This window comes from Colobus angolensis, unplaced genomic scaffold (genome assembly GCF_000951035.1).
Source record: "Colobus angolensis palliatus isolate OR3802 unplaced genomic scaffold, Cang.pa_1.0 Scaffold34, whole genome shotgun sequence".
NCBI classification, from domain to species: Eukaryota; Metazoa; Chordata; class Mammalia; order Primates; family Cercopithecidae; genus Colobus; species Colobus angolensis.
Window position 1 is genome coordinate 7,234,780 of NW_012116710.1, and position 17,140 is coordinate 7,251,919.

General features: G+C 53.6%; 1 protein-coding gene across 1 annotated transcript in view; it reads right to left on the bottom strand.

Moving 5' to 3' along the window:
* AKT2 (v-akt murine thymoma viral oncogene homolog 2) overlaps window positions 1-12,468 on the bottom strand; it is a gene marked incomplete at its 3' end in the record, with an annotated part of 48,399 nt that extends 35,931 nt beyond the window's left edge. Inside the window, exon 1 of the mRNA XM_011952466.1 lies at window positions 11,346-12,468. The remainder of the gene's footprint in view (window positions 1-11,345) is intronic.
* Between the last annotated feature and the right edge of the window lie 4,672 nt (window positions 12,469-17,140).

Below are 17,140 nucleotides of genomic sequence, written 5' to 3' on the forward strand. Positions count from 1 at the left end.
ACCCCACCCCACTCTCCGTGTTACGCTTCTGTCACTCAAGCACTTCCCTCTGGCCTCCATCAGGGACAGGGCCTCCTTCTGGGCATTCTTCTCCCTCTTCCTTGAGGTCTCAGCTAAACCAGTGCCTCCTCCAGGAAGGCTTCCCCACCTCAGAGGCTGCACTGTGTGCGCTTTGTGCACTCTCGGAGCAACCCTCCCAACACCCATATACACTAAGGCAGTGGACCAGCAAAGCATCTGATATCTAATGAGCACAGGAAGAAAGAGGCCAAGTGCCCGCAACGGATCCCCACCCCGGGAACAGACACAGCCAGGGACACGCTACCAGACTCTCTTCACGACACCAATCTTTTCTGGGGTGCATCCTAGGCTCCAGATGGTACCAGCAATAGAATATCACTAAGACACAGCCCTGCCTTCATGAGGCTCACAGTCTGGTGGGAGGGGCAGAAAACTACACAGATATGCAAATCAGGTGATGGGGAGGCTGGAGAGTGGGAAGAACAGGATGTTAGCTTGGTGTGGGGGACTTGTGAGCAGACACCCGAGTTAACTGAGGGAGTGAGCTGTGTAGACACATGAAGAAATGCATTTCAGCAGGGGAACAGAAAATGCAAGGACCTGAGGCAGGAGGGGCCTGGTGAGCGGAAAGTCAGGGAGAGGTGGACAGGGGAGAACACCAAGGGCCTTCTGGGCTATGGCTGGGACTGAGAGAAGCCCATCCCCTACAGGGACGTACACCACACCTTCCCTGATGCAAGCTCAGTTCAAAATACTTCCGAAATGGCTGGGAGGGAGAACTCAGAGTCCAAAGGAAGAGCTGATGCAGAGGGAATAGAACAGGGGCTCCATGTCTCATCTCCCCGCTCGCTGGCCCACAGCAGCCCAGGGACATTGACTCTCAGGGCCCCCGTGATGCAGCAGCACCGGGGCTACTGGCAGCACTAAAACACCCACTGTGGGCCCAGGACTTGGTCTACTGCCTGGTGCCCAGTGAACAGGCAAACGCACGGCTGCCGTTACTCCAGAGAGAAGCAAAGGCAGACAGGTGTGAACAAGAGCGGTCAGGGTTCCAGAGTCCGAGAGCCACCGCCAGCTGGGTGGCCTTGGGCAGGGTGCCGGTGCTCCCATGGAGTCTCTCCTGAAGGTTCCCAACACCCCACCAGACAGTCGGTGACCATGCCCAGGTGAGGACAGAAGCTCAGAGAAGAGAAGCTGTTTACCTTGGGTCTCCCAGCCGAGAAGCAGTGGAGGCCCTGGCTACTGCTGGGATCAACAGAGTTGCTTTTTACAATCTCATCTCAGCAACTAAGGAGTCAGCACAGCTGGAGGGAGAGCAGGGGGAGGAGTTGAAGATCCCCTGCGTCCTGCCTGGATCGTTCCCTGTCCCCCTACTGAGGGTGGCGCCTCAGCTGAGGTGTTCGTGACGCAGTCCTGTGGTAATGAAATACCAGCCACTGCAGCCAAGAAGATGGCCTGCTCACTGGGGGGCTGCCGACGGAGGACACCACATGGGGGGACAGACACTTGCCTGTGGAACCCCCGCAGCACACCCTGCCGAGGGGAGTCCCTGCACGGCCCCACCCCACTCACTACTTCCTAAGGTCCCTGGGCATGAGTCTTCTGAGGGCCTGGGCCAGAGCTGCAGCTGCTGACTAAAGGCAAGCCACCTGGGAGGCAAGGTAAAAAGAGTAAGAGCACCTCACAGGAGAGGACACCCACACAACCAAGAAACACATAATCTCATTAGTTATAGGGAAATGCAAATTACAACTACCTACTTGGGATGGCTCGAATTTTAAAAACTGACAAGGCCAGGTGCTGGCAAGGATGCAGAGGAACCAGAATCCTTACTCACTATTGGTGGGAGTTGCAAAATGGTTCAACCACTGTGGAAAACTGTTAAGCAGTCAAAATTAAAGCTCAATATATGCCTACCCCATGACCTAGCAATTCCTCTCAAGGAAATTAGTGTACATACAAAAGACTTGTACTAGAATGCTGACGGCGGCAATACTCACAGTAACCCCCAACTGGTTAACAGACCAGGAGTCCACCCACAAGAGAATGGATAAACAAACACGTAGATCCATAGTAGAACACTACTCAGCAACGAAAAGGACTGAACTGTTGCTAAATACAGCAGGGAAGGAGTGAGAGAATGTTACAGAATGAAAGAAGTCAGACAGCACTCTGCCCACGCCCCTCCTACAGTCTGGAGCCCTGTGACCACTTGAGTCAGCTCCCACCCCTCCTCCGCTTGAACCCACCGCCCGTGCAGCATAAAAGCCAAAGTCCCCACAGCAGACCCAGCACCCTGCGCAGCCTGCACTATCTATCCCCCTTTGCTTCTCTGAAGGCATTTCACTTCAGCAGTGCCTGGCTCCCTCAGCTGCCAGGACACACCAGGAGAATCCACCTCAGGGCCTCGCACACACTGCACCTTCAGGTGGAAACTCGGGCCCTGCCCCACTCTCTTCGGCCTCTGCTCACATCCCTTTCTTGAGAAGCCTTCCTAACCTCCCTAAGCAAAGCATGCCCACCCTACCTCCCCTTACCCTTACCCTTCATTTTCCCCTAAGCACCCATCACCACCAATGTTACTGTATGCGTTTGTTTATGCTAACTGCCCACCACCTGCACTGGAACGTTAGCACAGCGAAAGCAGGACCCTTGGCTGCCTTGGTCACAGTTGGATCCCCAGAGCTTTGTATGGTGCTGGGCACAGAGTGGGTACTTAACAAGTATCTGTGGAATGAACGTGTACAGAGTGAAGCCCTGTGCCCGGAACAGGCTCAAAATAAGCTCAATTCCTTTCCTTGCCACTTACTAAGTCCTTTTTCTCTCGCCCCCTCTCACTGACCTGGTTTTCATGCCAGACAGCACAGATGGGCTAGGGAGGCAGGTGGGGAAGCAGAGATCCGCGTCTCTTGGAGCTGGAGCTGGTGGGTGGGGCTCCCTTCCTAGTGTTGCGGAGGCTCACTGGGGAGGTGGCAGCGACCTCCTCAGGAGCCTCTGTCGCCTGCACTCAGATCTGTGCCTTTCCACAGTGCCCAGAGGAAGACTTGCTCAGGAGATAAATTCAAAGACAACAGGAAGCTGGACGTGGTGGCTCACGCGTGTAATCTCAGCACTTTTAAAGGCTGAGGCAAGAGGATCTCTTGAGACCAGGAGTTCAAGACCAGCCTGCGTAACACAGCAAGACCTTATCTCTACAAAAAATACAAAAATTACCCAGGTGTGGTAGCGCACACCTGTAGTCCCAGCTACTTGGGAGGCTGAGCTAGGAGGATTGCTTGAGCCCAGGAGGTTGAGGCTGTAGTGAGCTATGACTGCATCACCACACTCCAGCCTGGGAGACAGAGCAAAACTGCATCTCAAAAAACAAAGAAACAAACTAAAAAAAAAAACCAAACAAACAAAACTGGCCGGGCATAGTGGCTCACACCTGTAATCCCAGCACTTCGGGAGGCCAAGGCGAGAGGATCCCCTGAGCCCAGGAGTTTGAGACCAGCCTGAATAACATGGTGAAACCCTGTGTCTGCCAAAAAAATAAAAATATAAATATAAAAAGTAGTCAGGCGTGGCAGTGTGCACCTGTAGTCTCAGGTACCTGGGAGGCTGAGGTGGGAGGCTGACTGCAGCCTGGGAGGTAGAGGTTGCAGTGAGCTGAGATTGTGCCACTGCACTCCAGCCTGGGTGACAAGGCCAGACTCTGCCTAAAAAAAAAAAAAAAAAAAAATACAAAAAAGCCAAAGACAACAGGAACTAGTGGTGTAACAGGCAGCATCTGCTCATGGGAACTCAGCAGAAAGGCACCTGGGGCAAGAAAGGAGGGAACCAGCTCCCTCATCTGCCACCAGCCATTCACCACTCTATAAACTGGTCCCAGCGTCTTGTGAGGGCATTCTGGTAAAACTGATAAAGCGGAAAATGTCCATGTGCTTGGAGGAATTTCTCCTGCAGAAAATGCCAGTGCCGGGGCACAAAGGTTCTAAGGTGGGAATTCTCAGCCTCAGCACTAGTAACGTTTGGGGACAGAGAATCCCTGATGTGGGGACTCTTTTGCACCCTGAAGAGGCTTGGCAGCATCCTGGGTCTCTAGTCACTAAAGCCAACAGCACACCCTCCCCTGGTTATGACAATCAAACGTGTCTTCAGTCATCACCAAATGTCTCCTGGGGTACAAAACCACCACCAGCTGAGGACCACTGTCCTAAGTATGTACTGCTGAAATAGGGAAACCTGGCAACAATCTAAAAGCTCACAACAGGGGTCTAGTGCTATAATATTGGTTAATAACATGACTACTAAAAAGAGCAAGGCTCACATAGCCCATACCACGTGCCAGGCCCATCTGAGTGCTTTGCACATACCAATAGAACTCTCACAGCAACCCTCTGAGGCAGACACATTCCTACTGTTTCTATGATAATGAGGAAACTGAGGCACAGAAGTGAAATGACTTGTCCTATGACCTGATCTTAGGAAGTACAGGCGGCCCAGCTCCCCCACGACACCGTGCCACACAGCCTTCAGAGTCAGGCAGATCTGGACTGGGGTCCTCCCCTGCCCACTTTCTAGCCTCCCAAGCCTCCGTTTCCTCCTGTCCCTGCAAGGACAGACAGCGGTGCTTTCATCACAGGCTCACGCAGGGAAGGGCTCAGCACGGCACCCAGCCCATGAAGAGGGTCTGGCCACGCAACACAACAGGCCATCCTGAGCACAGAAACACAGAAACCAGCCCCGCTGTGCCGACACTAAGGCCATCAGCATTCGCTAACGAAGGCTCGTGGCACAACAGAACTCAGGTAGGATGCCTTTTCTGAGACACACACACACATGCCCTATCACCTCAGTTCTACAATATGTGTACTGTTTCACATGCTGACATCACTGAGATTGGCACGTACCTCGCAATCCATGGATAAAACTCACCTATCGCATTCTTTTCAGAAAAGCAGTTATATGATCAATAATGGACCTTACAGGATACACTGTCTTAGACTTCAGGGCATGAGGAGGTATGTGTTTAAATCTCACATGCACAGAAAAAAGAAATCCGAAGGAAATACCCTACACTACCAGAGGCAGGAGAGTGGGTACGGGAGTCAAGGCAGCCTCAGGAACCAAATGCCAGCATTTCAGCCCTGGCTGTGTCACCTGCTGTGGGACCCTGGGCAAGTCACCAAGTCACGTTCCCTTTCTTCACCTCTGTTTCTTCATCTGTATATCAGAGATAATAACCACATATACCTCTAAGGCTATTGGGAGAGTTCAGTGAGTTAATCCACATAAAGTCCTCCCAAAAGAGTCAGAAAGGGCAACTGCTAAACACGTATCAAATATTATTATCATTGGCTGGGCACGGTGGCTCACGCCTGTAATCCCAGCACTTCGGGAGGCCGAGGCGGGCAAATCACAAGGTCAGGAGGTTGAGACCAGCCTGGCCAATACGGTGAAACTCTGTCTCTACTAAAAATACAAAAATTAGCCAGGCGTGGTGGTGGGTGCCTGTAATTCCTGTTACTCAGGAGGCTGAGGCAGGAGAATTGCTTGAACCCAGGAGGCAGAGATTGGAGTGAGCAGAGATTATGCCACTACACTCCAGCCTGGGGGACAGAGCAAGACTCCGTCTCAAAAAAAAAAAAAAAAAATCATTATTTCCTCTGATGGGTGGAGACACGGGAAACTTCACTTTCCATACTGTATGTTTCTGAGCAGATGAATTTTTTACCTATTCTACCTCCTTGGTGAGAAGGTGGCACGGAAGAGACTTTTTTTTTTTTTTTCCTGAAAAGGTCTGGGTACCTCAAAAAAAAAAGAGACTTTTTTTTCTTTTTTCTTTTAAACACGCTCCCCACACTCCCCATACTCGCCCCATCTGTCTGCTTGGAGCAGGTGGGACTGGAGGCAGGTTGAAGCCGTGGGCAGGCTGCAAAAGAAACAGGGACAAGAATAAGCACAGAGCAGATTCCTTCTCCTCCCTGCCACCCCCCAACACACCTTCCCCCTCACACCACCCAGGGCCTTACAGCACCCACAGAAATCATGTCAAATATTCTATTCTGCCTGGCCACGGGCTCCACACATCCTGAGAGTTCCATGCTGTGACCAGCAGGATCCTCCAGGCAGTTCTGACCCTGTCCCTCCCCCGCTCAGGACCTCTCCCCAGTGCCCATGGATCACGTCCAAGGCCCCTATGGAGGCTGCCAGGGGCCATCTGCCTTGGCCCCGCCTGCTCTCCGGCCTCATTGGTCTGCTCCCTCCAACACACAATCTCCCCTTCTCCTGGCCCCATGAAGACTCCCTGCTCTCACATCCCAGGACCTTTGCACCTGCTGTACCCCCTGCCTGGCACTCTGTTCACCCATCTTCCTCAGGGAGGCCTTCCCTGACCTCCCACCAGCAGCCGACTCAGAGCTCAGCCTTCCCTTCCCCTCACAGCGCTTACCTCTGTCACCTGCATGACTATGTGGGTAATGTCACCTCTCCCACTGGACTGAGTTCCACAAGGCAGGGACACAGTCTGTCCTAGCCCCCATTGTGTCCCCAGCTCCACTCAGCACAGGGATGGGCCCATAGCTTTCATTATTTCAAGGCAGGAGTGGTGAACAGAACCACAGCATTTGTGCCAAGTGAAGGTAAAACAAAAAGTCCTGCATTCATTCATTCCACAAATATCACACCAACCCTGCGTCATCACTGCTCGGGTCACCAGGGATTCAGCAGTGACCAAAACAGAACTCCCTGCCATTGGGGAGTTGGGGGGATGAGGGAACAGGCAGAAAAATAAAAAATAAACATATAAACAAATTAGGATAGCCAAAGCTGACAAATGCCATGGAGAAAAGGAGCACTCAGAAGATTCAGTGCAGGGAAAGGGAGCAGGGGTTTCCGATTTAAAATAGGATGGTGACAGACGGGCACACTGAGACTGTGCAGTCCGAGCAGAACCGGAAGCAGGTGAGAGAGCCAGGGGAAGACCTGAGGAGGAACACTGCAGGCAGGCAGGCAGGCAGGCAGGGGAGGAGCAGGGCTGAGGCGCCCACAGGAGCTGGTGAAGGGGAGGGCCGGGAGATGTAGCTAGAGAGGAAGCTGCTGGGCAGGGCCTTGGGGGCCACCGTCAGCACTGTGGCTCTTATTTGGAGAGGGGAACTCTCAGCCTGAGGAGAGCTGGGGAGTGGGGGAGGGGGCAGCAGGTGGAACCCCTTGCACCCACGGTGGGGCAGGAGTCCTTAGGGAGACTGCCTTCCTCTCCAGGAGCTGTCCTCAGAATAAGCCCTGGGCACTGGCCTGATAGGCTCACTAGGTGCCTCAGTTGAGAACCATGAGGACCCATATGCAGCAGATGAGAAAACCGAGAATGGGAGAGATTCGGTGAATACCTACAGCGAGAGACAGCAGGGACACAGCCAAGGAGCCCGGACCCCTGTCCTCCGAGCCCTTAGTGGCCTCCACCTCCCTCTGCCTTTGCTCCCAAGAGACAGGGCCACCTCCCATCTTGTGTCACCTCCTCCCACATCCCAGCCAGCCCTCCCTTACTGTCCCTGATGTGCACACATGCACGGGAGTCCTCCAGTCGGACTGCATGGGGTGTCCCTGACCCACGTCGCTCTGCATCGCCACCACCTCCCTGGGAGCTCTGGGGCAGGGCCCAGTGGCAGAAAGAGAAACCGGTAGGTCTGCATCAAGGCTAATACTCAGTGAGTGCTCACAAAGCGCCAGACATGGATTAATGTTCATCTTCACAGCCAGCCTGTGTTACTATCCCCATTCCTCACATGGGAAAACTGAGGCCCAGGGAGAGAGTCACATGCACACAGTCACAGCGAGTGGGTGCAGGACAGGGGCCGCAACCAGAGCAGAACTAGCCCACAGACCTTTCCGTAACGACGGAAACGTGGTTACTAAACGTTTGCACGATGGCTAGTGCAATTAAAGAACTGACTTTTTACTTTCATTTAATTGTAATTAATTAAAACTTAAAAAGCCATATGTGAGGCCGGGCACGATGGCTCATGCCTGTAATCACAGCACTTTGGGAGGCCGAGGTGGGTGGATCACGAGGTCAGGAGTTCAAGAACAGCCTGGCCAAGCTGATGAAACCCTGTCTCTACTAAAAATACAAAAATTAGCCAGGCGTGGTGGTGGACACCTGTGATCCCAGCTACTCGGGAGGCTGAGGCAGAGAACTGCTTGAACGCGGGAGGCAGAGGTTGCAGTGAGCCAAGATCGCGCCACCACCCTCCAGCCTAGGTGACAGAGTAAGATTCCGTCTCAAAAAAAAAAAAAAAGTCCATACATGGCTAGTAGCTACCATTCTGGAGTGCAGCTCTATAGAATCCCTGCTAATTAAGCTTAAGCACCAGGAGCCTAAAGGCAGGAGACGGGAGTGTGACTCTCACAGGCCCAAGAGGAGTCAGATCATCCCAGCCCGGCTAGAAGCTCCCATGCTACACCCCATCTCTCCCGCATCCCAACGCAGCTTATCTGGGGAACTGGAGCAGGACTCAGGCCCAAACTCACACCTCTAGTCAACTCAAATCCTGACTCTACCACTTCCACGCTACACAGGTCACTTCTCTGAACCTCAGCTTCTGTATCTGTAAAATGGAATCTTTTTTTTTTTTTTTGAGACAAGAGTCTCGCTCTGTCGCCAGGCTGGAGTGCAGTGGCCAGATCTTGACTCATTGCAACCTCTGCTTCCCAGGTGCAAGCAATTCTCCTGCCTCAGCCTCCCGAGTAGCTGGGACAAAAATTACCCACCACCATGCCTGGTTAATTTTTGTATTTTTAGTAGAGACAGGGTTTCACCATCTTGCCGGGCTGGTCTTGAACTCCTGACCTCATGATCCACTTCCCCGCCACCTCGGCCTCCCAAAGAGCTGGGATTACAGGTGTGAACCACTGTGCCTGGCCTGTAGAATGGAATCTTAACAATCTGCCCAAGCACGTGTTTATGTTATCTCAAAAGATAAGTTTTGTAGGCCAGGTGCAGTGATTCTCGCCTGTAATCCCAGCACTTTGAGAGGCTGAAGCAGGTGAATCACTTGAGCTCAAAAGTTCAAGATCAGCCTGAGCAAAACAGGGAGATTCCCATCTCTATTTTTAAAAAAATGTTTTTTTAATTAGCCAGGCATGATGGTGCATTCCTGTAGTCCCAGCTACTCAGGAGGCTGAAGTGGGAAGATCACTTGAGCCCGTGAGGTCAAGGCTGCAATTAGCCATGATGCTGCCACTGCACTCCAGCCTGGGTGACACAGCCAGACCCTGTCTCAAAAAAATAATGAAAAATTTAAAAAGATAATTTTTCTGATAACCATGGGTTGTCCTGGGGACCCAATGAGATGGCTTCACATACAGCTGGGCACAAGGCCAGTGCTTGAAAAACAGGTAGCAATTACATAAAGGACTCTGAAGTCAGGGGCCATCCTGAGCCTGTCAGAGCCATGGAGTGGCAGCTAAGGTTACTGCTGTCACTACTTGGTTCTAAAGGAATCATCCCGATAATTTCCAACATACCCCTATTAACTTTTTGAAAATATCATCTAAATGAAAACACACAGCTAAAAAGAGTCAACGCCCTGCAGACACCTCCTCCCAACCCCCAAGACCTTCGGACACCAGTTTGAGTAGCTGGGCTCTAGGAGACCCTGTTTCCAAAGCAGAATATGGTCTGCTTTCTCCATCCCTGGCTGCCACCTGAATCCAGCCAGCTCTCTCCCACACAGGTCCCTCCCCACCCACCTGTGTCCCTCCTCTTTGGGGATAAAGCCCTGGCTCCCCACCACAGCCTAGGCCCTGAGCCCTGCCACCCTGCTCTCTCCCTTTCACCCACTCCCCCGGCTCCAACCACATGGGCCTGCTGTTCCACCACCCCTTGCGGCCTTTACCTGACTGCACCCCTGTCCAGCCCACCTCCTCGGGCTCTCACATCATAGGGGCTCCTCAGCAGCCTTCCCAAGCCTCTCTCTGCTCTAGATCCAGCTAGATCTCTGTTCCCTCCTTCAGCCACACCAAGCACTCACAGGCCAACACAACCTCTCTGCCACCTCTGATCACATCTAGAACTACACGTGGCACATAGTAGTTATTCAATCAATATTTGGTGATGGATGGAACACACGAATGACCAAGAACAGCCAAGGGCCGGCTCCTGAGGCTGTTCAGCAATCAGACCCCCAGGGCAGCGGGGACGGGGTGCCTCCCATCCTCATCCCTTCCCCCTGGGCTCTGGGAAAAGGAGGGGCCAAGGTCATGGTATTGGGGGTGGAGAGCAGCAGCCACACCACACCTCCTGAGCAGGCATAGAATGGAGTCATTTCTAGATGACTGAGGCCTACTTTGTGCCAGCTCTGTCTAGGAGAAGAGAAAGCAGGAAAGAAATCCTGATGACAACAGTGACAACTCCAGTCACAGCAAGCAGGACAAGGGGATGAGGCATTCTTCAAAAGGCAGCTTCGCTGACAGAGCAGGGTTCAACTGTCATGCCTATTGGACTTTGGGCAAATCCAATAACCTCTCTATGCCTGTTTCCTCCCCTGTAAAACAGGAACAATCATGACAGCGAGCTGCCAGGCTCTGGTGAGGATGAGTGAGAGCAGACATCTCAAGCTCCACAGCAGTGCCCAGCACACAGGCGAACTACTCACGAGAATGACCCCAACATTCTGTGTGGCTTCCTGGGCCTCAGTTTCCTATTTACAGGATGGGGGTGCTAACACTGCCCACCTCCCAGGCTGCTGTGCAGGTCTGCAGAGCAAATACACAGTGTCTGGCTGGGCAGGAGTGCAGCGGTGGGAATGATTCATATTTCTGTCTGGAGCCCTCCCATCAGCTAACAGGCCCCACCACTCTCTCCCAAGGACCAACAACAAGCCCGTGCCCACTGCCCCACAGAACCTCTTCTGTGCTCTCCGGTGCCTTCAGTCCTGTCTGGCAATCACCAGAAGCAGCATCAGCACAAACTCATCCCACACCTCCTCAGGAGGCCCGTGCTTTCCAACACAGCAGTTCCCTGCATCCTCCCCACCACCCCACTCAGCAGGAAGGTTCCCGTTTACAGCTGAGCAAACTGCACCTTAGGGAGATGAAATAAGGCCCCAGGGTTCCACGGCCACTAAGAGGGATGCCAGGAGCAGGGCTCTCACCCATGTCAGCTGCCCCCGGGACCAGGTCACTCAGCAGCCCCAGCTGGGTAACGGTACACCAATGACCCACCAGACCATGAAGAACTCGAAGCCAGGCTGGAGAGGAGAACCGGGGAGCGGGAACTGCCCCAGCCCATTCAGAAAGGGCCCACGAAGTGGCAAACCAAGGAAGGCTTGGGTTTCTGGCCTCACCCTTAGAAACAATATCTGCGAACGAGCTTCTCCGGCAGGACGGCTGGGCTGAAGAAACTCCTGCGGGGACCTCTGACATGCAGTCTCCTCTTGGCCGGCCTGGCTTGCCGTCCCTTACTCGGCACACTCAGAGCACCCGGGCCCTGCTGTGGGTGCCGAGTTGGCAGTGGGTCTTGCCTCAAGGGGGCCAGGCTGAGCTCCCACCCAGCACCCCTCCCACACTCGCTCCCTCCCTCCTGGTCCTGCTCCCAGGCTGTCTCCCCGAGTTGGGCCTCTCGCTGCTTGGCTGGCTATCCAGAAGAGCCTGCCATGGAACCACCCCACCGTGCGGCCCGGAGGCCTGTGGTTGAGGGCCTTCCACTGAGAGTTCTGGGAAGCTGAAGAGAGGCCCGGGGAGGGGTGTCCCTGGGTCCTCCAGGGGCTTGGAGCTCAAGTCTGAAAGACACTCCTTTCCATCCCAACCCATCCCAGGGGGTTTCTGGGGACCCTAGAGATTTGTTCTGAGGGGCTGTGCTCCTTCTAGGAAGATACCCTGGAACATACCTCAGAAAAAAAAACAAACGCCAGGGCGCCTGCCCCTGCACTGAGCCTTAGGGGTGAGCCCATGGGTCGGATCAGAAGTCACACTCACCAGGGGCTACTGAGCTGTGCTGGGGGAATCTCTGGAGGCCCAGATTCATAGCCTGTCCCCAACACTTCCTGGCTGGGGGACCCAGCGCAAGCTGCAGAGGCCCTCCAGGCTTCAGTTCTCACCGTTGTAAAGCGGGAATCAGAGAAGCTTCCTCCTGGGTCTAACACGTCTTCCCCCAGATACTCCCATGGCTCTCTCACGGCACTGCAGTCCCTGCCCACACGTCACCTCCTCAGGGAGGTTCTCCCTGATCACCCAGCTACAATGGAGAAACATGCCCACACTCTCAACCTGGCCCTCATTTATTTTGCCTTCGTAGTATCAACCACACCTGAGGCCCGCCAGAGATCTTGGTGCTGGGCGCCAGTCACAAGACCTGGTCTTTCCAATTCCAGAGGAGCACCGGGAATGGCGCAGGCCTGCAGGCCCACGGTAGCGTGGACGCAGGGTCAGCAGGTGCTGTCTGTATCAGGTGTGACCGCTGCTCTGTGTTGCTATTCAGTATTAGTCCAACTGGCTGGGTTGGGGAGCGAAGGGCAGAGAAATCAGCTCAATGAGCCTCCCCTCCTCTTTCCCTAAAAGTAACAGCCACGGGCTCTGGGGAACACGGTGTGAAAACCACAGGAGAGGGAGGCAACCCTCGGGCCTTTGCTGGCTGTAAGGCAGTGATGCTACTCGAGGGGAAGTGGGAGGCCTGTGAAACGCCCTGCTCCGCTCACTTAAATCTACCCACCCCCCCAGGCAGGAGCCTGTGACCCTCTCCTGTGTCACCTACTAACACCCTAAATCTGACCAGGCTGTTCCTGCTGAAATTCCAAATTCCTTCACAGACAGTCCACAAGGCTCCCAGTGACAGGGCCCTGCCTGCCCCGCAGCCCCTGGACTCATCTCCTCCCTGCTCCCTCGCTCTGCCAAGCCACACAGGCCTCCGTGAGGCTTGTCCCTGCACCTCACCAAGCTCTGTCCTCCCTTCAGACCTTTGCACTATGGTTCCCTCCACCTGGAGGGCTGTTCCTTCTCCTCCCATCCCACATGACTGCCTCACCTTGCCAAACTGGGATCAGCTTAGAGGCCCTCCGCGCAGCCGCATGCATCTAAAGAAGTGCCCAGTCTGTCACCCGATTTGAATTCGCTGCCTAGCACCTCCCCTTCTAACCGGCTCCTTGCTTATTCACCTGTTTCGGGTTGGTCTCCCTCAGCCCCACAAGGATAGGGACGTCGATAAGTACACCGCTGTATTCCCAGTACTGATGCAACGCTGGCACATAGGAGGTGTTCAGTAAATGGTGGTGGGTGAGTGAAACCTTTTCCTCGGCTCCACAATACCCTTAGGATCCATCCTCACCTCTCACCCAGGCCCACAAGCCAGTGCAGCATAGCCCCTGCCAACCTCTGCAGGTACTTCTGCTGCTCTCCTGCCCAAACCCAGCCTTCCTGCCACTCCTGGAACTGCGAGCTGTGGTGGACAGAGGCAGTGACATGCACCTATAGTCCCAGCTACTCAGGAGACTGAGGCAGGAGGATCACTTGAGCCCAGGAGTTCAAGACTAGCCTGAGCAACATAGCAAGACCCCTGTTTCCACAAAAAAATTTAAAAATTAACCGGGCAGGGCGGCATGCACCTGTAGTCCTAGCTACTCAAGAGTACGAGATGGAAGGATTACTTAAGCCTAGGAGGTCAAGCCTGCAGTGAGCTGTGATCACACCACTACACTCCAGCCTGGGTGACAGAGTGAGGCCCTGTCTCAAAAGAAAAAAGAAAAAAAGCAGAGCCTGACCTCTGAAAAGACTCGAATGTGTCTACCTTGCAGGGGCTCAGGCCTGCAAAGCCACTGTGTAGAAGAGGAGTGGGCCTGGGAGCTGCCCTTGTCAGTTCTGACTTGATTGCATGTCTCCTCCGACCTCTGTTTCTGCATCAGGAAAACTGAGATGCTAATTTCAGCCCTGATTTCCTCCTAGTGCTCTCTGACACGGTTCTGTGAACTGGCAAGGGCCTTCAAAGTCCTGGCAGAAATACTAAGAATTACAATTGCTAAGATATACCAACGGCTCACCATGTGTCAGGCACTCTTCTCAGTGAGGAGACGTTTCAGGTAGGCTTACTGTATGCCAGCATAGTTATGAATGCTTCCCACAAATTAATCCACTCAACCTTCACAATAATCCTCTCAGGTGGGAATTATCCTCCCCACGACACCGATGATGAAATGAGCTCAGAAGGGTTGGGGAGCCTGCTCAAGGTCACACAACCATGGAGTGGCAGGGCTGGATGAACCCTGTGCTCTCACTCGCTTCCATGCAGCTCTTTACAGAGGCTGGAAACCAGAACATCGAAGTTCTGGATCCTAGCTGGGCCAGGCTGGAGAGCTGGATCATGGAATGCTCAAGGGGACCAAAAGTAGCGGGTGGGGGAGGCTGGATGCCTCAGTTCCACAACATAAGCATGACTGCCAACCAAGACTTACACAGTGCCGGGCACCATTCTAGGAGCTTCTTGTGGATTAATTCATTTAATCCCCACAACAGCCCAAGGTGGGTGTCCTTCTGAGACCACTGTATGGGAGTGAACAGTGTGGTCTGAGGTCACAGAGCTAGAACCCACTTCTCCATCCCGCCGCTAGCCAACGCAGGTCCCTGGTAGCTGTGTCACCTCCCGCATAGCTCTCTTGCTATCTTCTTCTCCCAGCACACACCTGCCCAGGGTTAAAGGATGCCCCAGCTCCACTCTGAGGAGGGACCAAGAACTGCTGGACTGGCTGCAGGCAGAGGTGCTCAGGGCAGCCTGAGACTCAGGGGTGAGAAGAAGGAAAGACATAGGATAGTCACCTCTAGAGGTAGAGGACAGAGGACAGAGGTGACTCTATCCTATGTCTTTCCTTCCTTTCACCCAGCCTGGAACCTGGTGAGCAAGGAATGCAAGGTACTAGGGGCTCAGTGACCTGGGTTCAAATCCCACCCTGGCGCCCATAGGGTCTGGTAAGACCTGGGGGAAGGCAATTCTTCCTCTGAACTTCAATTTCAGACTCTGCAAAAAAAGGACACAAATACCATATAAAACCCGAAGCACAGGGCTGGGCAGAGTATATGCTCATAGACAAAAGCCACTGCTCCAGTTTCTCCTTGACAAGAGGATCTGAGGCCAAGGTGGGCCAAGGGTTCACATCACACCTCTACCACTTTAGCTATGAGACCTCAGGGAAATCTTTACACTTCACAGTGAGTGAAATGATTCCTCACCTGTAAAATGGTATCACACTTCTAACTAGCTTGTAGCTCTCCATAAAATAGGCCTAACCACAGGTATGTTTTGAGACTTAAGTGAGGTCACATGTGCAAAAGCCCTGTCACACGCCTGGCATGGGGTGAATGCTATAAACACTGGGCATCCACTAGCTCTGGAAATGATTTGCCTCTCTGAGCTGCTGTCTTCTCATCTAAAAGGGAAAGCATAACAACAGCGCCTACTGCTCTAGAATTCAAGTATTCAGCAAGTTTATCTATAAGAAGCATTCCAAACAACATGTGGCCCACAGAATGCACTCAGTTACCGTCAGCCATCAATTTCATGATTACTGTTTTTACTGCCGCTGTTAGCCCCATCAGGCAAAGCCTCCAAAAGCTGGCAGGAGAGGACCAGAGGAACAAAGTCCTAGTGGAGAAAAATTATACAGAGCCCCCGCTGCCTCACAGACTGTGGGACGTGGGACCTTTCTCCCCAGGAACCATAAGGCACGGAAGCCAGTCAGCTTGGAAGTCACTGCTGCAGACTAGGGGCAATCGTTTGCCCCCTCTGACCACATCACCAGCCCAGGTCTGCTGGGTCAATCAGGGACTGCAGCCAGTCCTCCAGGAACTCCAGACCCAGAGCAAAGGCTACAGGGCAAGCCAAGGTCATGATCTGGCCTGAGGAGCAGGGACACTGGTCACAGACCTCTGGGGCTAGCTGCTCCCAGCACCAGTCCACAGACCACAGTAAGACACCAGATCCACGGGGGATCGACTGTCCGAAGCCCTTCAGAGCAGCCTTCCTCCTTGGGCCAGGCTAGGCCAGGGGCACCCCCCTCCAAGTCCCCTTGGCCTATGCAAAGAGGAACAGCTGGGAAAACAGCTCCCGGCCTCACTGCAAGGCCAACTGTTACTGCCTTGGTGGGGAGTGTAAACATGATGTGTGACTGATCTGGTAACCGGGAGACACAAACAGCTTCGTGGCCAGCGACAGAGGAGTATGTAATGGTCTGCGTTGGTTCCTAGACCCTTCACATCCACTGCCAACCAAGGTCAGCCCACGAGTGAACTCCTGCTTCTCTGGAGAAGTAGGAGTGGATGAGGTTGAAAAGCAGCCCATTGGAGGCCCTAGTTACTCCAGCCCAGGCATCTTGCTGAGCCCAAGAGGTCTCCAAATGAGAAGAGGTCCTCACCATCCTAAGATCAAGAGGCCCCCAGAAAGCTTTCCCAGAGGGAAGAGGTGTTCCCCCAAACACTCCTTCCTCCCAAGTTTTAACAAGCTGGTCCAGGGGCACGGCTCCTCAAATCCAAGCCTAATCCCTCTTCCTCTTCCGAATGTGGAGCCTAAAGCTCAGACAACTTCAGTGATTTCTAACGCAGCTTTCCTCCCTTCCCTATGGAAGGAAAGAACTGTTACTGACTGGTGAAAAATCTGAGAGGGTAATGGAATCCAGAGTAGCACCTCCGTGGTCCAAAGCACCCCAGTAACCATGACGTTCCCTCCAAAGTCGTTAAGAAGTTCAATAAAGGCTGAGCTCAATGTAAACCCCCAACCCCACACACGTCAAACACAAGAAACAGAAACCCCTCCTCACCAATCGGAATCACAGTCCTCCCAAAATACGCCCCTAAAACCCACTAGGGCCTGTCCCGTCCCGTCCCAGTCCCTTAAAGATCACAAACATCACAGTCCTCTGATTTGGGCTCCCTTACGTTCTAAGCAGGGCTCCCCCAACGCCGTGGTGATACAACCCAGCCACACTTCGGGAAGCATGCTCCCCAGAAGCCCCCACCCCGTAAATACAGCACAGCAACGGCTTCCACAGCGCCAAAAAGGTACACCCCTCTACACTTGATGCGGCTCGCCCCCTCGATAGTTTAGCCCGCGCATGCCAGGCTCGATCTGCCCGCCGCGCCCCACGGGTCCAGCCCCCCGCCC